General features: G+C 36.7%; 1 protein-coding gene across 2 annotated transcripts in view; it reads left to right on the top strand.

Annotated features, from left to right (window-relative positions):
* Positions 1-27,736, top strand: part of EPHA6 (EPH receptor A6) — a 515,739-nt gene that overhangs the window by 55,907 nt on the left and 432,096 nt on the right. The window lies entirely within an intron of this gene.

Here is a 27,736-nt window from a genome sequence, read left to right on the forward strand (position 1 = left end):
GATTTACCCACAGTATAGGATCAGTGTCTGATGAAGATGAAAACAACTTAGGTTCTTTGTTCTTTATAATTATTTTGTTTCTAAGGGTGAAGGATTTCCTTCTTTGACTGCTACAGAAGAGCCAGGATAACAGGGTAGGAGTTACTGCAATGGCTTTAATCTGAATATTCCTTCCTCATGGGAATCATCATGAATCTACAACCTGGTTGCCTGAGCTAGAGATCATTTATAATCTATGATTATTAGATTTTATATTTCTTGACTCCCTTGGAGTAATGTAACTTCCTGCATGTATTTTAAAGTTATGAATATACAATAAAATATGGTACTAGGGATAGCAAATTAATCACAAGCAATAGGATAAATCTTGTGTAAGAGTAAAGCTTGAATCTTTATGGAGTATTGAGGCAGGTTTTTCACTGCTATCATATTTATGCCTTTTTGTGTAGTACTGTTGTATATAGTAGGGCTTTTTAAAATTGTCGTCACATATGTTTTGTGCCCGCAGAGTTAGGGTTAGTCAGAAAAAAGACAGAACTTCAGTGAAGACAAATTTAGACATAGGAACATTTACTAAGAGTAATGAATTGTAGGGTTTTTTAACAAAATGTCAAAAATAGGATAATAGCAGTAACTATAATACATGGTTATAGTCAACTGCATTACTTTATACAGAAGAAAGAAGCCTAGAAAGCTTTTTTTGGCTTTCAGCCCCAGAAAAATGTTCTCTTAAACTGTTCCATTGAAAAGAAGTTTTTTCTTTTCAATATCCCTCTTTTTCTTCTCTTTACAAAGTAAATCAATTAACTATTAGTGATATGTTGCCAGTAAGGAAAAAAACCAACCTTACTGTGATCACCATAGTTCATTTACCACCAACTCTTGGAAAGTTTCGCAACAGAAATTTAAACTGAGACTTGACAGTTTTTGAGAGCAGTACAAGAATGATTTAATATTTATATGAACTGTAGTCCAAAATTTCCTAGCATTTTAATGTTCTGTGAACACTTTAATGAAACTTTATAATTGTGTGCAACTTTAACCTACATCCTGCTGATTCACAGGATGCATAGAGGATCAAAATATTTCATTTATTTGCTGACTAAACATGATTTTTAAATTTGTCTTCTTGTAATATTATGAAAAAGTATATTATTAAGATTTTGTTTACAAGTGTTAGAAGTCAGGTAGGGGGTGCTTTTGGAAAGCTTCTAAATTTTAGCTAAAAGAAATGGTTGTATTTGAAATGGCATTTCTAATTCCTTTTTTAGAGTTGTAATTTTAAATACAAATATTGCAGGTGCTATGTAGAAGAACTGAAATATTGTCAAAGGTGCAGTAAGTGTTAAACCACTTGTTAAGAAGCAATATACTTTGCTGAAGCCACTATTTTAGAATCATAGAATAGTTTGGGTTGGAAGGGACCTTTAAAGGTCATCTAGCCCAACCCCCCTGCCATGGGCAGGTACATCTTCAACTAGATCAGGGTGCTCAGAGCCCCGTCGAACCTCACCTTGAATGTTTCCAGGGATGGGGCATCTACCGCCTCTCTGGGCAACCTGTTCCAGTGTTTCACCACCCTCATTGTAAAAAATTTCTTCCTTATATCTAGTCTGAATCTACCCTCTTTTAGTTTAAAACTATTCCCCCTTGTCCTGTCACAACAGGCCCAGCTAAAAAGTTTGTCCCTCATTTTCTGTGATTGTACTGAAAATGAAATGGATTAGCTAGTAAGTTGTGATTTAAGAATAAGGTCAAGGATATCAAAGATACCAAAAATGGTTCTGAAGATTAGTGAAAAAATGTTTCTATGCAATTCTGTGGGTGATTTTATACAGTTTTTCAGTTGCTTTGAATGGAACCTTTTTTGATTTTTTTTTTCTATGTTTTGACTTCTTCAAATTTCGCTTCATTACAAGAGTTGAATGTTTATTACTCATTTTTTATCTGCTTACATTTGCACTCATACGTCAAAGCTGGTTTGTTTAAATTTTAGGAACAATGATATGTAATTCTTCTAGTTCCTTGGCATAGGACATCTAAATAGTGTTGAGCAGTGTCATAAAAGAAGTTCTGCATTAACTACATCACACCTGGATTCCTTGGAAGTGAAATTCAACAATTTTTAGATACTGTGTGGTTCGTATGGCAAAGGAAGCACAGCCCTGTAAAGTTCATAGCCTTCTGTGAAACGATTTGTAATTACTTTCATTACCCTTGGGAACATGACATTAGAAGAATAATACTTTTATTCAAAATCTTAGTTTGTCTAAAATAATGCCACAGCTAATGCTGACTAACATGATATTTGAGACGGCAACTTTCTTAATCCCAGGATTTTAAAAAATCTTTTTAAAGAGTAAAGCACATTTTGAGACCTTACATAAAAGACAAATGTAAAGTTCTTACCATTCATGGATTTCCCTGCTCTTTTTCACTTATTAAAGAAAACAGGGGACTAAATTTTACCACATGCAGGTGAATGCAGAAGGAACAGGGAGGCTGTCTTGGCCACCATCTGAAAGTGGAGTACTTTCATATCTACTCCTTGGTATAGATGCAGATGGCATCTAGCATACCTGACGGAACTCCTTGATCTAAAAATGTATGCAATATAGTTAATGGCTATGTCTTTTGTACCTGCTAAAGTCACAGACGTGGGTGATACGGACAGTATATGCCTCAAAAATGTGTGAAACCCTACAGAAACTGCAATAACAAAAATCTCTGAAGCATTGGCGTATAAAAGTGGCATACATTAAATGCATCTTACCAAAATTAAATTCATCTACCTAAAACGAGAACAGAGGAAGGACAATGACTACAAACAAAAGCAAAGAAAGTATTACAGTTAACGGCCTCTGGAAGTGGAGCGCAAATATTTGGGCCTGTGTTTATGGACTAAATGTACACTCATCTGGGACCACACTGGGCATTTAGCTTAATATGTAGATTTGCGCAAGGGACTTACTGCATTTTCCGTCAGAGGTAGAAGCATGCCAGAACAGGGTTTTGTGCATGTAAAAAAATTAGAATCCTTAACTACAGATATGGCTCTTTTAGTGCACTTAAGGTTTACAGTATGCATCCATGGATCTAACTTGCCATTTGCCTTGGATGGGGGCTAGACAGCCAAAGAACATTTTGTCAAAAATCCCTAGCAGCTTACAACAGTTACGCAAGTGTTGCTCAGAGTGCAACTGGAAGGACTAACATTTTAAGGACAAGGGAATTCAATTAAAAGTTTTAGCTGAAAATTAATTTCCATGTCCATAAAATTTTTAAATAAAATTAAATACTAAGGATTTTCTTCTTAAGTGAATTGATAGAGCTACATACCTTATGAAAAGGAAGCTCAATCTAATTTTAAAGACCCTAAAGATAAATGACATAAATAATAAGATTTTCTTTCTTGGGATCTGATTCTAATTTGAGAATTCTGAAGGGTGTCGTCTTGTCCCCTGTAGAAATATTGTGCATTCTTTTCTATCCCAAACACAATGAAAATAGTCTTCAAGTTATGTGACAATATATTTTGTATATCTGGTATCGTACCTTGTTAAAGGGTTGTTGAAAAGTTTAGACTTCAGCTACCTAAGAGAAAAAATAACACTACACAAAAGTACTAAAGGAATTTTGCTGTGTGAATCTTGGAATTAGTCAAAAATAAAGGACTGATCAACACATGCCACATTTTTACTCTGATTTTCTTTGTAGACAGATAATGAAATACATTTTCCAGCAGAAAATTCACAATGTTTTAGGTAACTGTGACTATTTTCACTTTCAGTTTTGTCACTTTCAGTTTAATTAAAATACTGTGTTAAGTGCAGAGAGCATTTGTTTAATTAACTAGTTGCTGACTTGTTAATAGCAGTAATGGTATTATATAAATATCTGTAGATCGTTCTCTATGATCATGCATTGCAATTGTTATTATATCCCAATTGTTGTAAGTCTAGCTTTTTTGTACCCTGCTGTCTCACAAGTTTTCTGGCTGCATTTGTCAGTTCATTTGGCTTCCTTCTACTCCTTTCCAATCTGTCAGCAGGCTTGCAACAATTTCATTTCTGCTAGCTGCATCAGTTAGATTCCCCTCAGTGTTCAATCTGTTCTGCATTTATTTTGTCACGTTCTGTGCTGAATTTGTAATTGTGTCTAGAAATAGTAACTGACAGTTGGTCAGTTGGAAAATGGGACAACTAAGAATTATGATGACATTAGCTTAATGTACTTAAAAGAAAAAAAGACAAATCATATATAGGATAATTTAGTAATTAAGTACTTCATTTATGACAACAGTATTATGATTGAATTTTCTGAGTCAAGAGTGAAATTCTGCTTTTTTAGAAAATATTAATACCTTGTAATTCAAATACACAGTCTCCATCTTTAAACTTTCACCACCATATGTAAAATATCCCTAACTATAGCTAGCCTTTGAGATGTCATGATCCCAGTTATCAAACACCAAATGAGGATTTGCTCCAGTCTCCCATGTCCACATCATCTAAATTAGGTTAACTGAGTGTTTTTTTTATTGCCCATGTATGTTTATATTGCTATATCAGTTGATTATGGTTTGGGACTTGTATGTCAGCTGAGCATATCCTGTCATCAGTATGTCATCGTAGTGCAGTATTAGAGTATCATGCAACTCTGAGCACTGGAGTTCTTTTTCTTTATTATGTTCATATTCATAGGCATAACCTGTAAATGTTCAATTTGTAAAATATGTATCAGTTAAAATCTTCAAAGCATTGTAGATACTTAAAAAAAAAATAATTGTGCTTTCAAAACAATACAAAACTGACCAACCCTCCTGAAACATAATCCTTTTGGCCTTCCTCTGTGTAAATACATATCAAAACCAAATATGCTCATTTCCAACTAGCAAAAATTTCGAAACAGAGATGTTTGTCTGTTTAGCATAGTGACACTGTATGATAGCATCTACTTTTGCAATCTTAAATGCTTCTTTACTACAACTATGCATTTGTGTTAAGAATACATCAGCAAATGAAGACGAAAATGCTCCCTAGGAAATTTTTGAATGAAAGATGTGCTCAGATTGTAAGTTAGGAAGGCCTTCTGCATGAAAGCTATGCTGGAAATGTTCATTACAGTAATCGCTTTATGAAACAGGAATTAGTAAGAGAGTGCATCCCTTTTTAGGTCATGTTAACCAGGTGATATTGCATGTGTTGTATTCAGGAGTCATTAAGAACAACTGGTTTTAGACAGATATTTAAGGACTGAGAGTAAAGAACTAGAGATGTTGACGGCGAGGCTAACACTACTGTAGTTTGAATGATGAAATCCACACTGAAAGAAAGAGACAATACAGGGATTTTGAAGATGCCATCATTTGAAGAGGAAAAAAAAAAGAGAGGCACAATGTAAGAGATTTTTCTCAATAGATAATAGCATGATCATTTCTTTTAGGTTTGTGAATGATGAGGTCATCTCATCTTGGTACATATTGCTGTTACTTTTTTGTGTTATGTACGACTTCATTACCAAATATAGACATGTATTAGAATTCTAGTTTTTATTCAGGTTGATGGGTAAAATCAGATAAAACACATCATGCCAAATGTTTACCAGATGTATGAAGTGCTTCAGAAGAATTGCATCTAAAATATAACTAAATTGCCAGAAAAGCTAGTAAAGACAAACAGTGTAAGTAATCTGAAAGTGCATGAAAGTGACATAGGACAATTGGTAAAATTGATGGAATATAGATTAGACATGAGTTTTATCACTATTTCAAAATGTCATAGTATATTAGCTTGCAGTGGAATATGGTCTGAAAAGTACACAATGATGTTTCTCTACAGTATGAATTTCAATAAAGCTTAGTAGCTGAGTATGTTTTCAATGTAAATTTGACAGACCAGTTGCTATTTGGGAGACAATTTGCATCAAAAAATCAATAAAGAATGATGGTAAGGTTTAGTGTAGTATTGCTTCAGATAGACTAGGTGATATAATACACAGCAGAAATCTTTCAGATCAGTAAAATGGATCATTTGACAGGTAACTCCAATTGATTTTGGCACAACACAGTTAGGGACAGGTTTGGAAGTTTGGTCCATTCATAAATTTAAGAGACTATGAAATTATTAGAATAAATGTTAGAAATGCAAATTTATGTGTCCTTTCTCCTACTAGCCAATATTCCCATGTTGAGTGATATGATAAAAAAGACTACTAATTTTGCAAGAGATAAGCTGGGAGGATTGTAGGTACCTTGGAAGGTAGGATCTTGACAAACTGAAGAAGTAGCCTTGAAAATTATCTGAGATTTTTTTAAAACAAACAAAGAAATGAGATAAAATACCACATATGTGATAATACATCACAGAAATTTTGGCAAAACTAGGCATTACTTACACTGCCTGAATGTCAGGATTGCTTTGAGTCTAGCACTATTTGATTGATATGATACGACTCTGACCTAACATACAATGCATTATTCATTCAATATTACTATATACTCAAATACATATTTTATTCAATATTACTATATTACTCAAATACCTTTTTTAATTTAGTCACACATATGTTTCTTACTGGCGATTACATGTATTTTAAACTACTTTGCAGTTTTAGAGAACTGTTTATGCATTTGAATTGATAGCAGGGATAGGGAATTTTTCCAAACATGCATTTTGTAGAACTCAGACAAAACATGCTATCAATTTGCTGGTCAACAGTCTTTGGTTAAGTAAATGTTACGGTTGTACCTATGTATCTTTTGGGCAGGCATAAATCAGCTAGGATTTAGTGATATGCTAACTGAGTTACCATGGCTTTTGGCTTCAGGTGAATACTGCTGGAATAGCTTGTGTAAAAAACATCCACAGAAATAAACCTTTTGTTTTAAACGTTTTGCATGCGGTTCATTTAGATCTGCTTTTGTAACAGATCACTAGAAACCTTTGCATTTATTCTTTTGTCTTTTTCTGTTGTAGCTTACAGAGTCCTCTTTTTCTTTATGCGTGTAAAGCTCTTCCGGTTAAAAACCAAAAGTAGAGATTGAAATGGTGACTTACAAGGAAGTACTGTTTGTGTTCTTTGCAAGTTATACTGAACCATTTTGCTCCAGGCAAGTCAACATTGTTGTTTCTCAGTTATTTGTTGTACCGACTGAATACTTTCCAGCATATAATTTCATATATTACCAACAGGTCATTCAGTAAGTAGATCCTTCACAATGTTTCCAAAGCCTTAAGAAAATAATAAATCAAGTTTAGATTAAAAAGGAAAATACCTTTTGCTTATTGATACCTTTTCTGTTACTGTAAGCTGATTAACCACATCCATGAATTTTTGAAATATGTTTTAAAAATACAGTTGGGGGCTTGCTTTATTTACTCAAAGTTCTATAGGTAAATACAATCCATCTTTTTCCACTGAGCTTGCTTTATTCCTGTTAGAAGCTCCAACTCAAAGTCCCAGTACTCACACTTTCTTCAGTACAATTTTGAGATCTTTTATCACTACATATAGTAGTTCAAATTCTTTCTTAGATTGTTTTGGTAGACTGGCTCCCAGTGGACATTTTGTTCATGTTGCCAGTTCGAGAAAGAAAAATACGTAGAAAATAAGACAGAGGGAAGAGGACTTGGTCAGGAACTAAACTTAGTAGTTTTCCTTTTGACTAAGACAGGATCAGTGCCACCCCAGCAATGTGACGGTTCTCTGTTATACAGTGAACAATGGATGCAGTTAGGGAAGGTTTTGTTTCTCCTCTATGGTGGCCTACATGTTACTATTCTTTTTGTTTTAACTAAATATTAAGCTGAATTAATGCTGTTGCTTTCACGATACCGGTCTATTAAGAAAAAATCTAATTTGGAATCGGAGAGGAAGTTCAAAAAAAGAAACATTTCTGTTTACATTTTTTGTCAAGAATCTATGACATCTATAATTTTTTATACAATTGAAGGGGAAGAATAGAAAACACACTGATTAGGAAGACCATGTAATTGAGTGGTTGTATCAGGTTATCCTTACAGGATTGCTTTTTACTTAATCTATGTAAATGAGATTATTCTCAGCTGCCTTTTACTGTCACAAAACATTCCTTATTTTAGGCTGTCGAGACATAAAAAGTTGAATCAATGGATGGAGTTGAGAATGATCAAACTTTACATTTAATCTATTCATTGATAGCACAGGAAGGAAGGGGAAGAGAATGATGATGATTTTTGGAAGCAATCTACATCTGTTAGATAGAAAACTATCTTAATATATAATTTTTTTTAACATTTCCCATTTATATGGAGGTGCGGGATTACGGTCAGCTAAACTGCATAGAGTAGTTAGGTCAAACAGTGTGGAAAGAAATCATCTACTTTTATGTAGTAGATATTGTTCAGGAGGATAGTTTACATATACAGGCACAAGCAGTCACTTTGTTGATATAAACCATGCCTCACTATTGGCTTTGCAAGTGTAGCTGTACCAGTAGAGTTGTACCGATAAAGACTTGAAATGATAGCTCTTCAAACTACAGTTGTGATGCTTAGTAGTATGCATTAAGTCTCTACTGTATATATATATGTTCTTGAAATATAAATATTCTATTACAGAATTTATACATTTTGCAGAGAGTTCGTTTAAGTTGCAATCTCTCCCTGTCCCATAGAAAATGAGTTGTTTACATTCAGCCTGCAAATAATTGTGATGCTGTTACGAACAGACACAAGACAAAAGAGAAATCACACACAATCATTGTATGTGTACTCTACTTAATTTAAAAGCTAGTAGAAGTTCCCAATGTTCACATGAGCTCTGCTTTCACCTTTGAGAAAGTTTACTCTCACTGCTTCACCACTGCCTTATACCGTGCCTACAACAGATTAAATACACCAGAGTTTTAATAAGGTTTTACTGCAAGTGTTTTACGGAGATCAGGAAGAGCTATCATATAGTATGAGTGGACACAAAAAACACCACAGTGGTTTTTGTTACAGTGTGTGATTATACCAACTGTATGTTTTTTGCTACAGGAGAACAAGAAATCTATCTTGGAAAAAGTGTGCATAAAGGCCACAACTTATTTAATAAAAGTAAAGGGAAAGTACATTTACAATTAGCTCTTGCAGTGAAAGGCAGCTCCAGTGGCCAAAATCAGAAATTTGACATTGTCAGATTGACACTGACAGAAATATGACCAGAAAGGTCATATACATGCATGATCTCTGCTTTTATCGGAATGGATCTTTTGGGACTAGACACCTAAGGAAAACTTTGAAGCATATATTAGTCTCTTAAGTCTCTTATAACCGTAAAAAGTTATGATATAGAGACGGTTGGTCTTTGTTGGAGTACTAGAATTTGTTTCTGTTCAAGTTTCCCACTGTTACGTGCCTGTGTTGTGGTTCAGGTGGATCTGGACTGGCAACAAAAGGCTGGGGGAAGAAGAAGGAAGGGGGGGACGTTAGCAGTGATGGCATTTGTCTTCCCAAGTCACCGTTACGCGTGATGGAGCCCTGCTTTCCTGGAGATGGCTGAACACCTGCCTGCTGATGGGAACTAGTGAATGAATTCCTTGCTTTGCTTTGCTTGCGCACGCAGCTTTTGCTTTGCCTATTAAACTGTCTTTATCTCAACCCACGAGTTTTCTCGCTTTTACCCTTCCAATTCTCTCCCCCATCCCACTGGTGGGGAGTGAGCGAGCGGCTGGGTGGTGTTTAGTTGCCAGCTGGGGTTAAACCACAAAAATCTGCCATCATACAGGAAGATTAATTCACTATGCTGAAGAGATGCAAGTGAACAGTAAGCTAAGCTGCATCAAAGGTTTTATTCGGTTTCATAGATTACAGTTAACCCATTTTTCCTATTGTCCCTCTAGCTATTATTAGTCACCTAATCTATTATAAGTGGAATGGCAAAAATGAGTCACGAAAAATGGTTTAAAGGCCAGACAGCCTAGTTATTTGTGTAGGCACACAACAGTAGACACAGTAATAGAGAAGGAGGTGCAGAGTTCTGATATGATTTAAACAAAGAAAATAAAAAAACACTAAAGATGTTTAGAAAAGGGTAACATGGGCAGAGCAACAGGCAATTAAAAAAAGGCTATAGCAGTCATGTTTTGCATAGACTGAAATGGGCTTGTAGAAGTGAGAATATTCCCTTCTAAGAGACGAGTTCCAGAGGTCAGAAGATAAAGGATCATGCCCATTATCTTTAGGGAAGAGATCAATATTTGAATGCAGTCAGAAGACAAAGGTTCATGCCCATGATCTTTAGGGAAGAGATCAACATTTGAATGTGGTCAGATGACTCCTGAGCGACAGGTCCTGTCACTGTTAAGAGGAAATGGCATATTCTGTTTTGGCAATGCTAAGATTGGTGAAGGCAATGCCAGTAAGCCAAGCAAGAAAACTCACAATATCATAAAACCATAGAATAATTTCAGTTGAAAGGAACCTTTGGGGGTCCAACTCTTTGCTCAAGCAAAGCTAATTTCAAAGTTAGCCCAGGTAGCTTAGGGTTTTTCCGGGCAAATTTTGAATATTTCCAAAGATGGAGATTCCTCAGTCTCTGGGCAGCCTAGCTCAGTGCTTGACTGTCTTCATTGTGAACGCTTGCTTTCTTTATATCTGACCAGAGTTCTCATTGCTGCAACGTGAGGCGGTTTCCTTGGGTTCTTTCACTGTGTGCACAGCAGAGTCTGGCTGTGACTTCTCTGTGACCAGACATTAATTAGCTGCAGACAGCATAGTAGATACCCCCTTAGTGTTCTTTTCTCAGGCTGAACACAGCTTCTCCTTACACTTCATGTGCTCCACCCCCCTCACCATCTTGTTGAACCTCTGTTAGACTCACTCCAGTATGTCAATGTTGTTCTTATACTGGGAAGTCACGTTCAACTTGTCCATCAAGACTCCCAATCTTTTTCTGCAAAGCGGTTTTCTGGCCAATCAGTCCCCAACCTTTACCACTACATCGGCTTATTCCCTTCCAGATGCAAGATTTGGCACTTGCCTTTGTTGAACTTTCAGAGGTTTCTGTTGGTCCATTTCTCAAAATCTCTCTGAATGACAGCCCTGCTCTCCATAATATCATCCTCTTCCTCTACCTGAGTGTCATATGCAAACGAGTTGTAGGTTTATTCCAATCTATCCACAGATACAGTGGCAGACCATGCCAAAAGCCTAGATAAAAGCAAGGTAAACAATAATCACTGCTCTCCCCTTGGCCACACAGCCACTCATCTCATCATAGAAGTCTATCAGGTTTATCAGATGAAATTTGCCCTTGGTAAATCTGTGCTAGGTATTCTCAGTCACATTCTTCTCCTTCATGTGCCTTCTTTTGAGAAATATTTGATCCATAATCCTCCCAGGGACAGAAGTTAGGCTGACCAGTCTGTAGTACCCAAAATCTTGGAGACCAGTCTAGAATATCAGGGCAGATTTGAGTCAGGTAAAGATGAACGAAAAATATTTTTGCCTAGAGGAGTAAGCTGAGAAAAGCTAAGCAATTTTCCTATATCTTATCTGCAAACATTTAATGAGTTAAACTTTTCTACAAGTCCTCGGATGAAAAAAGTTGTAACAAATTAATTTGACGTGTACCAATGACCTGAACAGACAAGTTTTCATGCTTATTATCTATGATAAAGTAAAAGGAAACACAGTATAAAATTAATACACTTTTAAAAGTTAAGTAGAACTGCAGCTTAACGGAAAAGAACAAAAAAGTATTATTACTATTATTATTATTACTACTACTACTATTATTTCTCACACAAATCACAAAACTCACTGAACACAATGCACCACATTATTTTGATTACAGATCCCACTTCCTGTTCTCAGGTGTAGCTGAATCTTGCTCAGAGGTTGCAAGAAAGAAGTATTTTCAGGCTGTTGGAATCTTCTTTGTTGCTTTTTCTCAATGTTAAAGACTGATTATAATTTTCTTTTAAAGTGATCTTTTGATTTGAAAATTCTGCAACAATATAAGCACATGTACACATGCACAAATATATGTAAATATGAAGCAAAAATGTCATTGTGATGGAATTACCTATATGAAATTTTATGGCAGGGTTTATAACAGCCACTGGAAAATATACTGAAGTATTCAATATTTGTAATTAGTCTTTTCTACTTCCTTTCCTGGGCATACAAGAGTTCAAATGTTATCCCCTTGGCCTTTTTCTTTACATTTACACTTTAGACAAGTGTGAATTCACAGGTCAGGAGTTAGTAGTACATAAACCCACACCAAGTACTCCAGTCTCAGATCTGCCGGAATCACATATTAGAAATGGGACATCATAACGATTAGAAATGGGGCACCATAACCTTCTTAGTTAAAACTTTGCTTCTTGCTACTTCTGCAACATCTATCCACATGGCTGCAGTTCTCTGTTCCACAGACTATTCAGAGTGTGCCCAGGTGGCCAAGAAGGCCAATGGCATCCTGGCCTGTATCAGAAATAGTGTGGCCAGCAGGAGTAGGGAGGTGATCGTGCCCCTGTACTCGGCACTGGTGAGGCCGCACCTCGAATACTGTGTTCAGTTTTGGTTCCCTCACTACAAGAAGGACATGGAGGTGCTGGAGCCTGTTCAAAGAATGGCAACAAAGCTGGTGAAGGGTCTAGAGCACAAGTCTTCTCAGGAGCGGCTGAGGGAACTGGGGTTGTTTAGCCTGGAGAAAAAGAGGCTCAGGGGAGACCTTGCCATTCACTACATCCACCTGAAAGGAGGTTGTAGCGAGGTGGATGTCAGTCTCTTCTCCCAAAGTAACAACTGATAGGACAAGAGGAAATGGCCTCAAATTGTGCCAGGTGAGGTTTAGATTGGATATTAGGAACTATTTCTTCACTGAAAGGGTTGTCAAGCATTGGAACAGGTTGCCCAGGGAAGTGGTTGAGTCACCATCTCTGGAGGTATTTAAAAGACGTGTAGATGTGGCTGTTAGGGACATGGTGTAGTGGTGGACTTGGCAGTGCTAGGTTATCAGTTGGACTTGATGATCTTAAAGGTCTTCTCCAACCTAAACGATTCTATGGTTCTATGATAGTAGCATTTATGAAACCAACACTCCATTGGAAATACCAGTGTGCTTGTAAGGAACAAGAGGGTAAGGAACCTCTTCGCAAATTATTCTGTGAGGGGCCGCAAAAAAGGGAATCAACAAATGAATCAAACACCCCCGACCCTCAATATGAAAAAAAAAAGAACTCACAACCATACAAAACAGAGCTTAAGAAAGATGACAGCATACTAAGATATTCCCAAGTGTACTAGAAACATGGTCTTGAGAAAAAGCAGAAAGTTCTTTTTGGATGAATGCTGATTAGCTGGGTGCTTTAGAAGACAGACAGTATGTTCTGTTTCTTGATTATATCCTCATCCAAAGAAACAATGTTCTTTTTTGTCTTTTAAAAAGAAATGTGACTTCATCAAAGTAATAATTAACTGTCTATTAACTACTACACTTTCTACCAGGAAAAAAAATTTTGACCTGTTTGCTCTGTTAAAAAAAAATGCTGATATTAAGAACTGTTCATACAGATAAATGTTAACCATTTGAAGTTTTATGGTCAAGGAATATAAATAATTTAATTAAAATTATTGGGTTTGGGACCTGGATGCTGAAAGTTCATTTTACCAAAAGACAACCCCATTGGGACACTTGGAGATGCTGCTTTCTTCCAGGAAAGGAGTAAGTTACATGTGAAATATGACATATCTGTTGCCATCATTAGCACATAAATAAGATCTGAGAACTAGAATGCTCAATTTCAGTTAATCTGAAGATTTTCCGTGGCTGATGTCAGGAGGTTGACAAGTGTTCTGTTCACTCCCCTTTTCCTGATATTTTCAGTTCTCTGGTATTTAGTGAGACACACCGACATGTGGATTTCTGAAATAAATGAAAAGACCAGTACCTTGTAGTTCAGCTAATAGTATGTACTCTTGCAGGCATGAACAATTTCACTGTTGAAGATTTAGTGAGTAAGATAGAAATAAAAACCTTTTGATTTATTTCTGGAGGTAGAATATAAGGCTGTTGTACAAAGTGCAGAAGCTCTAGATTATGTAAACCAAAACTAAAATGTGGGGTCATTGTGGTCATTATTTCCTTTCTCCTACCTGAAGTACATTTTGTTCTTGCTGACTGATTCCCAAATAAAAAGTTCATTGAGCCATAATGTTAAATGAAGCTGTGTAAGCTCTTAGAAAACTGATTTTGATAGTAAATACTGAGTTAGTACATGATTTGAATTATAGTACCTGGACTTTAAGTTTGGGTAGAACTTTGTGACTTAATACATGGAGATTGAAGCGAGATTTAAACTGCGATGCGAGTTACTTCACAGACTATCCAATCTGTCAAAGAGAGAAAAAAGTTAAGTATTAATGACTTTTCATTTCCGATGGCTCTCAGAAAAGAAGAGTTTGATTTTTTAGTTTGTCTATGTTGGTATAGAATCGCCACAGTGTCTTTTTATCAAGCTTGGGGCGTTACAGTCTAGAGGACTGTACTACTGTATGGGTGAAAAACTAGCTGAATCATTAGCTTCAAAGGATACTTCATAACAGTTCAAAATCTACCTTGAAGGTGCTTACAAGTGGAGTTTCTTGAGGGTCTATCCTGGGGTCTATCCTGTTAAATATCTTTATCAATGACCTGGAGGAGGAGCTGGAGTGTACCCTTATGAACATTGTGAATGACACCAAATTGGAGGGTGCAGTCAGCATTGGGAGCCTGCATAAGCATCATCTCAACCTTTTCTTCGAACTTCTGTTTTTTCTCCTTTTATTCCTGTAACTGTTTCTGCAGCTGCTCAATTTTCAAAGACAGTATTAGTTCAGCTGCCTTTCCTCCTTCTATTTCTTCTTTCAGGTCCTGCTCCCTTTTATTGTTATTCTTCCTAAACTGACAAGTGGCTTCTAGGCCAGTGCCTAACATTTTGCAAATAATTCCTTTTCCTTTTCCATCTTTTATATAGCCCCTGGCTACCTTTAGCTGTTCTTCCACAGCTTTCCAATCATGCCAGTTATCACGAGCCCATTCTTCTGAGAATTTGGGACTCGGATTTATTCCATGCTTTTGTAATCAGTTATACCACTTGCCATCCTGCCAATTATGCTAATTTGTCACGAATGAGTGGTTTTGAGGCCGCTTAAAGAATCACTGGCAAAGGTATCAGCAAAAAGTGATTTCAATAGAAATTTATAAAAGCGCGACTTAACAGAATTCAATGGCAAGGTTCACTCTATTAGTCATTACATGGATTAAGTATACACAGCAAAAATTGTGTCAGAATTGTGTTGGAATGATTTATAGAAAGGCTGAGGACAAAAAGGGTAAGAAAGACCCTCCCGTTGAGTCACGAAATTCAGAGAAGACTCGGCTGGATCCAGTCTTAGTCTCAGACTTGGACGACGGTTTGTGTCTAATACAAAAGGGATAAGGAGACCCTCCCATTGAGTCACGAGGTTCTGAGTAGACCCGCTTGCTTTCTAAACTCCTCAAAGAGGAGTCTAGGTGCAGCTGGATCTACCCCTAGTCTCAGACCTGGTCAACGGTTTACGCCTAAGGGATTATATGTGTTTAGCAGCAATTTAAAGTTCATTCACAGTTTTAAGGTAGATCATAAGATTTTGACAGCACTTAATCATTGACTAATTGAACAGTTACAAAGCGAGCCAATCAAGTTTACTACAATTACTAAAGTGACTTGATTACAGATTATGCTTATTACTGGTTATCTAAATCAATACACACAAACACACACACACAAAAGATCTAGATCAATTCACACAAAAGCGCCCAAGGCTAGAGAAATTCATAAAGGCCTAAAGCTAGATAAGTTTATAAAGGTATACCTGTTAAAAATTCCCCTCGAGTCTTGTGAAATACTCACCTTAAATGCCTTGGCATTTCTCAACGAGCGAAGGGTTGAGCCCCGAGGAGTGTCTCAGCCCGGGAGTGTTTCAGCCCAGGTCCCAACGGTCCTCCGAATATCACAGACTTGAGAGTTTGTGAACTCTGAGAGGCGTCCCACTCAGAGGGAGACTCTGGATGCAGCCCGCTGCGATCCATAAGAGCTCAAAAGGGTCTCGCTCGGGACCGCTGTTTATAGGTTTGCAAGATGATTGGCTTTAGTCATCAGTAAATTTCCATCCTGGCCACTATCCAGGGTGATCCGGAGTAGTAATTATGGTATTGTTGCATGGTAAACATGGTATTGTTGCACTTAAGCTACGATCCAGGTAGGGTATGCTTCAGGGCTGTCAGAGATGACAAATTATCCCCTGCTCTTGTTCCCTACCTTGATCAGGTAGCCGGTGTTCTTGGTACGATCAGTGTCGCTCCCCACCTTAGCCATGCAAGAGTGCCTGGTACGGTCAAGGGACGCTCAACCGCCCAACTCGTTACGCAATGGCTAAGGCCTAACAGGAGTTCCTGAGATCGTAGAGTGGCCCAGGGAAGTGGGGAGAAATGCACCACCACAGAACTTTGTGAAATTTAACAAGGACAAAAGCAAAGTTCTGTGGCTGGAACGGAGTAACCCCTTGCAATAATACAAGCCAAGTACTAACTGGTTGGCTAGCAGCTTTGCTGAAAAGTCCTGGTGGACAGCAGGCTAAATGTGAGCCAGCAGCGTGCCCTCGCAGTGCCGAACACTAACAGCATGGGCTGTATTAACAGGAGCATAGCCGGCGCCCTTTGAGTAGACACTGCGGGATCTGGGTTTGTTTAGCCTGCAGAAGTCAAGTCTTTGGGAGGACCTAATAGCAGTCTGCCAGGACCTACGAGGGGAAGAAGACAGAGCCAGACTTCTTGCTGACATGCACAGCAGGATGATGAGAGACAGTGAGCATAAAATGAAATGGGGAAATTCTGACCAGGTGTAAGGAAGAACTTTTTCTCCATGAGGTCAATTAAGCAATGGGACTGGGTCGCCAGAGAGGCTGTGGATTCTTCATCTTTGGAGGTTTTCAAGACCTGACCCAGAGCAATGTGGTCTGAATTCAGTGTTGATCCTGGTTGAACTAGAGGTTGAACTAGATGACTTCCCAAAGTAATTTCCAACATTGATGATACTATAATTAATACATTAGAAAGAAAAATATTTCTACCTGCATTAACTCATTTTGTTCTGTTTAAGGAAATTTGTTGGCAGTTCTTCTCTATTCTTTTGCCTCTAGAATAAAAAAGATGGCTGGAAGCTACGCATTTTTTGTCAGCCTTAGCGTCACCTGTGTAAACGTCATTAAATTTCTGTGATGCCATGATGTCTAGTGTTCAAAGTTTCACAGATATCTGAATGAACACACATGATGACTGCAACATATTTTGACCCAGTGGCCCAACAGCATTTGGGAACAAATAGCTCATTTTAACAAATATGATATATAATAATAAAGTACATTGTCACATATCCTTGTGGCAAGTTGCTTATTTTTCAAATCTTTGTAAAACATTTTCTAGCTAACATCATTGACCTTTTTTCCTATCAAGATGACTTGATGTAAAGCTTGTGTTCATTATCTTTCTTAAAGAGGAATTTGAGAAAGATACAAAGTTTAAGCATTAAAAAAATAAAAATTTACACATCCTGCAGCCTAACAAATCCACTGTACTGGCTCTGAGAATTAAATCCTTAGTGTAAGTTGCTGTCTTGATCAAGTTAAGATGCTTTTGCAATTTTGATTATAAATACCATCATAGGAGGCAATTCCTGAGAAGAACGTATTTCAGTTGGAGTGAACTTCTTTCTAGGCTCTATACCCCCGCAAGGCCTATACATCATTTCTCTTCAACATAATCTCAAGTTTGAGGCTGTGATACATGTCCTGTGGACTTTGACTGTATATTAGAGCATCAGTTAGGAAGATTTACTGTGTTATTATTATTAACTTTATTAACTTACTAAGTTTCTCACCGTCAGTGCTCTGAAGCAGCTTTACGGCAGGAACAGGGGGATCTCGGCATACCTGTACCAGCGGGGCTCGGTGTTCTGGGAGATGCGTTCCCCTCCTGCGTTCCATGGATTTCCACTCTGTCACTCCAAAGGGTTCAGCATACCTGATATTTCTGAAAGCAAATGGGTTTTAACCTTTTAGGCTTACTGAGATCATGATGCTGCTGATGAAATGATGCCAAATTCTTTCCATGAAAAAGGTCAAATAATAGTTGGGAAATGCAGTAAAAAAGTGGCTTATCTCACTCAAGCTACCTCGGGGTCAGCCAGTACTGGACCCACATTTGGAATTAAGAAGCTCTTAAAGCTTAAGAAAACTTTTTCTTTCTCTTCCATTCTCACATGATTACACTCTGTATAATATTTGCAAGAAGTCATTTTTTGCAACTAGTGGTAGCATACTCAGGGTTCTAATTTGACATTTTTAAAACAATATTTATTGTAGTGAGAACTTACATGGGGAGCATTTCTTTAAAGAACAGCACTAGGTAGTTTTATGGGAAAACTGGCTTTACTGCAAGAGGTTAGAAAATTTAATCAAAACATCTGATCTATCATAATAGAGCCTTTTCTCAGTGTAACTTAATCCTTTTGATCAATGGCACATGAATAGTTCTCTATTTCGCAAGATCACAAAAGTGATTTTTTCCCCTCTACGTCAACTGAAGCATACTTTCAAGTATAAAGCTCGACATACTGTTTCAGACAGCTATCAGCAACCATTTTGTTTCATCAGAGGCTTTGTGATGCCGAGGGAAACAGAAGGAAGATCTGCAAATAGGAGCCAAGAGTGACCACGGGCGTTCCAGCATAGGTTGCAAAGAGCACATCACTTGTAGCTCAGAACTGCAGCATTCGGATGAAGACTTTTGGAAATACAATGTGAAGAGTGAAACATGCATCTCACAAGAGTTTTAAATGACAACAGCTACTTTCAGATTTTCTTTAGCCACAGTAAACAGTAGTCACATCTATACTCACAAAGAAACAGACGTTGGCAGTGAAAGGTGCTGAATTAATTTGAATTTATTTAGATAAAAGATTTCCCCTCTTCATCTGATTTGAGATGTACTTGCAAGTCCACACATATTTAATACAAGAACATGAGCAAAATGTGATTGTTTTCCAGTGGGTCTTTTCAAAACAAATGTTTCACATGAATATTTCTGACAGAAAGAAAATGTGAAAGTAGTTTGGCCCATATAAAGAAACACAGATTTCAACTTGCTTCCCAAAATTCTAATAAGAATGTTAAAATTTGTGAGAAATAGTGCTTCAGCATGGCTATGTAAGAATTTTTTTTAGGTGATTTAATGCTTTTGGGTGGAATAGATGGATTAGAAATGTAATATGTCTTGTAATATTTTAATCTCTTCATTTTATTTCCATTTTTTATTTCCAGATATTGTGAAAGAATGAGAAATGAGATATACATGTAAATGGAAAAAAGGCTTTATTAAAAGTTTACTATTCTGCAAAGAACAGCATGTTTAAACCTTTTATTTTTTTATAGGTGATGGGCCAAATCTTCTCAAGTTAGGCTTTCTAGTGAGTTGTGGGAAATAAAGTTCAATAAAGGACAAAGCTTCCTTAAGAGGCTGAAGATTACTAAAGATCTATCACAACTTAAAGTGTGTACCAGAGCTTCTCTGCTGCATTTGATGTTGCTATTTCCCATCCCATTGAAGTGAGGGATAACACTGGATTTCTTCACTTACAAAATGAGTGTTTTCCATATTGAGAAAAACATTAGCATTAATGTGCAGTAAGAGTTGTATTAAAATCTGAATGCCCCTTACTCAATTGCAGGTAAAATAATGAACATTTTTTTTCACTGTGATTTGATGTATCATGTCTTTGACAGTGTAATATATTTCATTGAGCAGAGAACAAATCTTAAGAATTTGATCCCAGAAGGTATAATTTGCGCAGATGTTAACAAGTGGAGCATAAAAAACCTCACTCACTCAAAATACAGAGTTCACTGAGAACTTCCCAACTGCAAGGCAACAGGCCACAGGCCTTAGTGGGGCTGCTTCTGCTTTCAGATATCTCTAATGACGGAATTTTGCTGTCGGGTTTTGAGGCTGAGGGTATAGGATGGCTATTGGGAGAGTGATGTAGGTGAAGCAACTGGTAAGAGATGCGTTATCACTCCATAAAGTGTAAGTAGTACCTTTATTATGGTGATGGTGGTATGTGGACATAAATTAGACAAAGTTTGTAGGTGGAGGTAATTTAATTCATTAGATTACTTCAGCACTCAATCTTTCATGCACAAAAGCCTTTCTTCTGGTCTGCTTTAGACAGAGTAGAAAATTTGTTTTTTCCATGATATCAATTAGTCTATCAAAAGCTATAACCTCCACCTACAAATCTTTTGTTATCCATGGAATAAAATAGTTTATTTCAACATGTAGAAGTGCAAGCAGCTAAATGATAATCTAAATAGTATGCAAATTTCAAAACTTTAAAATCTTAAAGCATAATTATTTCAAATCCTTAAAATACAACAGCTACTAAAATATTATTTGTCTAGAGGAATTCATTAAGCACTGGATAATTAAGAGTACATTAGGAATATTGTTTCCAACAGTATTTTTATTCAGAATTTAATAGAATCTTTCTAATTTGCATACTTTGGTGGGACTAAATAAAAATGCAAGTTTCAACATGTGCAATGTGATCTAATTTGCATAAAATACACATTTATAATACGAATCTAGAGCTCTGCGGGAGTAACTAGGGCTACGTTGTAGATAATTAAATCTTTAGCCTAAGTTCATTTAAATATGTGGAGGATTTATAGAAACAACTACACTTAAGAGATTAATGTAAGCAAATTTTGGTAAATGCTTAACTGTTTGCAGTATAAAGGCTTAAAAGAGATTATATGTTTCTAGAAAAACTGAGTTTGACACAGAAGCAAAGAGACAAACTCACTAGAGTGTGGCTGAATGCGTAGGCTGTGAGTAACTGCTCATTCATATTAAACAACTCAAGCTACTCCACAGATCTGCACCCCTGTGAGATGTAACCGGGCATCAGAAGCCCAGATTCTGTATAACTTAGGGAAGTGTGAGATCAACAGCTCCTTCACATTTCCATTCAATTCAGGGAAGATTGAGACCATGAAATGTGCTGATTGTGGGAACACAAGGACCACGTATAAAAAGTTTTTGAACCACTGTCCTGTTAATTTCCTGTTTTATTAACATAGCTTGGGAGAAAATGAAAAAGCTGATTAGACATAATTTAACAGATATGTATGTGGACTCAATGAAATTATTTATGTCCCTAAGCAGACACAGATTAAAAAGTATCTAGGAAGGAGCTAAAGCTATTTTTGAAAAGTATGTGGGCAGCCCTTAATAATGAGCAAAGTTTCATTCAAATTTTTATGCTTCTTACACCAGTATTTCTGTAATGTTTTACTAATACCGCTCATATCTCAATGCAGGGGATGGTCCTTAGATATATCAATGATCACAAATGAATGTTAAAAGTTATGTATCTCTGACATGTAGGCTGAGTATAGTGCTTCAATCCAAATAATAAAGTAAGATTAAAATATCTTAAACCATTCTGTAGATTTGTAACACAGTAATTTTATGAAAATTCAGGAACCTTTGGCATCTCCAGTAATATTGTTCCTCTTCAGCTGTTTTTTTACATAGTAGTTTAGGAACTCTTTACTTATAAATGCAGACTTCTGTGGCTCAATTTTAAAAATGTAAATGTCCCTGACCATCCTAGCAAAGACTGCAGCAGGATCTGATTCTGATTTCTGAGGAAAGGCAGTAGGAAGAAATAAATTAAAAAATCGCGCTCTCTTCCGCAAAGCTGTGCCCACTGAGAGCACTCTCTAGAGTGACCTCAGTACCCAGTTTGGTAGTTAGTATGAAGGAAATGTATGTTCAGAATAGCACAAATGAAAAGATGTACATGCAAAGAATAGAATTACTGTTTAGTGTCTATTCCTAAAATTCATGACAGTTTATGAAAAAAAGTTCTTTGCTACAATATGTAGTCAGCTTAGTGCAAAGCGTACCTGCCCATTAGTTTGAGAAAAGTAAATCCATATGCAGCCACAGCATTTCTTCAAAAGTTGCTCCCAAGAAGGAAATGTGAAATTCCTGACAGCAACCTTCTATCTAATGCCTAAATCTAGCTGGAGCAGCACTCCAGGTAAGTGCTTAACAGTGGAACCCCGAAGCTGGGTTTGAGTTTTCTTCATGCCAGTGTTACATTTGTGTCATGGCATACACTAAATCAGCAGTATGTGGCTTTAACAATATTGCTTTCTTTTCCAAATAAGGAAAAATATCTTTCTTACTTGTCCTTGGAATACTCCATGGCTCAAACAAATTACTTACTTAATGCCATTCCAGTTTACTGTTGAAATGAGGCTATGTAATCAGCTATGCTTTGGAAAAAAATGACACAGGCTGATGAAAACACTTAAGGCATCTCAACAGACTGTCTTGTAACCTGTTTTACTTAGCTGTGATGAAGAATATCTTTTGCCACAACAGTGTATTTCTAATCTCTCAAATCAATGCTTCCTATGCAGTAAAGCTTCCATCAGAGATCTAATCCTGCTCCTATTTAAGTCAGCGAGAAAAATAGACTAGGTTTGAGGCCAATATATGCAGAGAACTATGTAATCTCTGTAAATAAACAGACATTCTACTTGTAATCAATCACAGGGCAAGGAGCAGCAAATATTAGGAAAACACATATAGATAATTTGCTTCTGTTACTGTACATTAAGCCTGTGATTTTACTGGCTTAAGACTTTTAGTGCATAATAGTAGATAACACTGAAGTAAATGTTGCAAGGACAGAAAAGTGATTTTTGTATATTGCAATACTGCATGTCCCTGCAGAATAGACGGTGGTGGGAAAACCCCCTAGGGTTTGTGTTTAATCCGATACCCAGCCAGTAGCTACACACACTATTTATTTCTTTGTCTGATAACTTTGGAACATCTATTCTGTTTTGACTCCCAAAAGGTATAAAATATTTTGAAGACTTTTTTTTCTAGTCACAAGCACAGCAAAGAAGACAGGAAGATAATAGTGAATTCATATTGCTTTGGCTCAAATCCTATTTTTTCCATTTGTGATCTTGTCCCAGTGTTTAGAATACCGAGCCTGGTTTTCAAAATGTTAATGCATTGAAAATGGTTAAATATATTGATAAAGTGTCAAAAAACTTCTGATAAATGGTATCTTAACTGACATACGTTAGTGTTGTGTGCCATGGAAACATGCCATTTCCCATAGAAGATGGACATTTTGTCACTACAGAGGCATCATGTTTCTAAGACAGGTGGCGTGTAACCACTGTTGATACTGTCTTTGTTCAGATTGAGTAAATGTCACAAGAAATAACAACATGGTGCTGTTTACCTTTGTCATGAGTGGAAATGACAGATTGCATGTTGACTCTGAGATACCACCATCTCATCAGCTGTTCCCAGGGAAGTAAGCTAGGATAGATTGCTGTTCATTCAAGTTACTTAATTTTCCTGTTTCAGTACCTTTATTGTAGAAGGTGATCCTTTCCTGCCTCAAAAAAATATTCTGAAGATGAGTACACTAGTGATTGTAAAGCACAAGATGGTGGGAAACGACCAACTAGGTGCGATCTGTCGTAGCAGCTCAGCCCCATGCATGGAAACTGAAAACCTTTTTACGGCGATAAAAACATTTCTAACTCGCTCAGAAATTCAAGGTTGGAAAAGAAGTGGCAGTTTGCAATGTTGGTAGCCACTGCCTGTCTGGAATGGACTGGGAGAGTATAGTCGGAAGTTTCTGGAAAAAGGGTAATATATACAGGTCTGTAGACATAAGATCATCTCAGATAAGAGATCTTAACTAACAGAGGGAAATACATCTTCAGAAAAGCTAATGAGTTAGAAAGTTGAATGGAATTTTTCTCAGCAATTTACTGACTTTCCTTTCTTGTATGTTTATGGGGTTTTAATGTTAAGCATGAAAAATAAAGTGTGAGGTTGTGTGTTGGTACCCAGTTCCTTGACAATAGTCTGTGCCGTTTCATTATTCACAGGCTCAGCTGGCCCGTTTATAAATCGCAACAAAACTACCTAATGCAGATATTTTTTGCAGAACTAGATTCAAGAGAAATATTGAAGTGGGTGATGATGAATATGCATTTATTTCCTAAATGATGAAAAATGTGTTAATTGTGTGTACAGCAATAAGCTCTTCGATTTTTTCTCTTAGATGCTAAGATTTTTGGCTAAACATTTAGAGTAATAGTCCCGAGCATAAGGTTGCCAGAATGTGCATTCTTTCAAATACAGAAATGTGTAAAAGGGATATCTACATCTTGCTTTCCAGCAAACAGGGGGAAAAAAGTGTGTAAAAAGATATAAAACACAGTTTACAGAATGAGTAACTCGAGTTTTGGGTGTCTCTCAAAGTGTCTTCAGCTTCTTGAGGTACGTGGTTCATTAGTGGACACTTCCAGCATACATTCTAATGTAGTGCTTCTAAGTAGTGTAGTAAATGCAGTCACTTACGCTTGTTAGGTTTTTTTAAGTATACCATCAAATATATTACATACCAAAAGGAAGACAGGAACACAGTAATAGGAAAAGAGTACCTTGCTTAGTGTAAGTTGATCTATGAGACACATTAACAGCAAAACCAAGTTGTCTGTAGATCTGTATCCTGCAAGTCCATTTCATCCTGCTGCCTATGCTCTGTTTTGTGCTGGAGTTACCACCTCAGCAAAGGCAAGAAACAAGATGTGCTGTAGCTGGTTCCAGTTACATGCACGCTCCCTGCCAGCCAGCACGCAGAAGAGACCAAACAGCAGAGGTGCACTCTTGAGCTTTCCTTCATTTGGGTCACTCTTTTCATGCTCTCACAAAATATTTGGAGTTGGTGTAGCATGGAGATTTTCTGTAAGCTAAGCTAAGAGCTAAATTATTAATGGAAGGAATTACAGACAGGCAGGCAGCAGTGACAGAAACCTCATTTCTTAAGGACATCAGCTATCTCCTTTCATATGTTAGTTGGCTTGAAATCTTTTTCCTTCTTCCTTTAAAGTCTCCCGTTCTTTTATTTTCAGTAAAAGGCGGGTGAGCCACTACCATTAAAATACTATTGCAGAAGCTGAATCAGTGTCATTTCCGTGCCTGTGAAATGCTGATGTGAGGTGGCAGAGCTATCAATAAAGTCAGTTGCACGCAGTTTAATGGAACAAAGGTACCAAGTCCTGAAGGCAGCCTTGGACAGTAAGGAATCAAAAATTTATGAAAGTACCTGGAAAAAAGGTCCAAGTGACAGTGTAGCACAAGTGGGAGTGGGAATAAATGTTGAGACCTCCAGATGTTGAGGTGAAGTCATATGGAATTTATTTTCATATCTTTTCTGTGATTTGTAAAGAAGTCATGAAAGTAAATAAAGTAAAACAGCAAATGCATATTTCAACAATTTCATACATAATGGGCTTGCATCTCCCTCTTCCTAGATAGCTGAATGTTTTGCTTTATCTGCAGTAAGCGATATCCAATCCAGAAAGTCTGGTCACCTCTCTCAGTATATGATCATTTAATCTATTCTTTGGTACACTTCCATATTGATGATCCGTTGTATCCCAGGCAAATTATTTTAGACTGTTCAACATCTTGAAACAGTTTTATCCTCAGACTGTTGTATTTCCTCTACCAATAATTTCACAGAACGCACCAGGTCAGAGAAGCCAGTGTTAGTTTCTTTTATTGTAGTGTTTACAATAGCTAGCATTTCCATTACCTTTAAAAGACTCCATCTTCTTTCACAAGTGAAATAGATTTATTGTGTATTGGCAATTTATCTTCAAATATATCCTTTAAAGAAGGTTAGACAAATGGTAATCTGTTTGCAAATGCTGTAATTAGAAATAGCAATCACATCATCTTTTTTAAACAGCAATTGCTTCAGTAGTTTGCCATATGTAAGTTACTGAGAATTTCTCCTTTGATATCTTGGAGATTCCTTTTTTCTGTAACCTTAACATCTGTGACAAGTCCAATGAAATTCGAAATACAGCTTGATGCAAGAGAATGTTTAAGAGAATGTTTTTACTCTGTGATGCCTCAGAGAGGAATCGTCATAGATTCTTTCATAAACTACTTATTATGAGTAAGTATTAGAAAAAATCAATTAGATTAATTAGATTAGATCAATTAATTAGATCTAGGGAATAGATTAGTTTAGAAGTTATATTTAATATGTTCAAAGACATATTTTCTGTCAAATGACTCTTAGGAGCACAACATTTAACTTGGCCTTACAAAAAGGGTTTCTGACATGTTTTCCTTAGAATCATCATCAAAAAACCTCCTACAAGATAAGCAGTGTAAGTGACACACTGCACAGCAGTCTAAATAAAACACTGGGCCTCCACCAAGCATTCCAAGGTCTGCACCAGGATTGTATTGGAAGGTAATCTGATAAATCCCATTGGAAAACTTGAACGGGGAAGAGTTTTTTTCAGGCATTTTCTCCTTAAAGTAAATAAATACTCATATCACAGTATGTATGGTGGTAGGAAATGACATGATGGATCATATTAAGTCATGGAGGTGAAGTTTTATGTGCCATACTTAAAAAAGTAATCACAAAATAGCAGTTTCTACTGTTTTAAATTTACACAGCTCTATATGCTGTTGTTATTGTTTTAATTTTTCTTCTCATGGTATTGGCCACATACTATTACCTAAGAGAAAGATGAGAGAATTAAAATAAATAAAATAAAGAAGATACATTTGTACTAATGGATCATTTTGTGATAATTCTGTTGTTGCTGTCTGGGTGGGAGCACAAGGGATGCTAGTGCTCCCTCTTCTGCTTCAGCAGCCCCAAAGCAATTAGCAAAGAGTAGCAGTCATTGTGGTAAAAGCTTGTGTTTCATTTGAATGCCCAGAAAACCTTGAATACTGTTCCAAAGCCGCAAATAACCTCATTTGAAATGCCTTGCATGAAAAAAAAAGTGGGGAGAAGTGGAAATTCAAGCTTTGAAGCAGAGGTTCAGTCTTAAACCCAGAATTTTATTTTAGGGACAACAGATGTAGAATTAAATACAACTTTAAAAATCATGCAGAGAGAACTAGTTTATTTAACAAGTTGACTGACACCAGACCTCCTGGTAGTAAATTTTACTTTCTTTAAAATCTTAAGATAGATATATGAAAATTACAAAAGAAAAGTGCCATGCCATTGGTTTAAGTGAATGGTGCAAAGACAGAACCCTACACAAATACGGAATATTTTAGAAACGTGTACAAAGAGAGCATGAAGTTGAATAGTGGTTACTGGCAAATCGGACATCTGTTCACATTTTCTAAGTCCCTTTTAAGTTTTGTAAAATTTCCCGCCCTTTTCCCTAATTATATCTACTGTTAGAGAAAGAAATACTTTCATGATATAATGTGAAAAGACAAAACCCAACATATTTCCAGTCTAAGTGGGAGTTTGGGATCATTTGGTCCCAAGAAACCACCAAAAAGATATACAACATAATAATCCTCCATGTTTTCTTAATCCCACCCATGAATTCTACCTACTTGTTCGTGGAAATGATACTACAGGATTTTTTTCACATGTTGCAGTCTGAAAACATGCTCTTGGCAGTTTTTTAAACCTTTCTAGTTTAGCTGTGAGAACTGTAGCATATTATCAGTGGTAACAATGAGAACACAACAAAATATTTACAGTTCAGTCCATGCACTTATTTAGATGTGTTCA

Source organism: Calonectris borealis, chromosome 1 (assembly GCF_964195595.1).
Source record: "Calonectris borealis chromosome 1, bCalBor7.hap1.2, whole genome shotgun sequence".
NCBI classification, from domain to species: domain Eukaryota; kingdom Metazoa; phylum Chordata; class Aves; order Procellariiformes; family Procellariidae; genus Calonectris; species Calonectris borealis.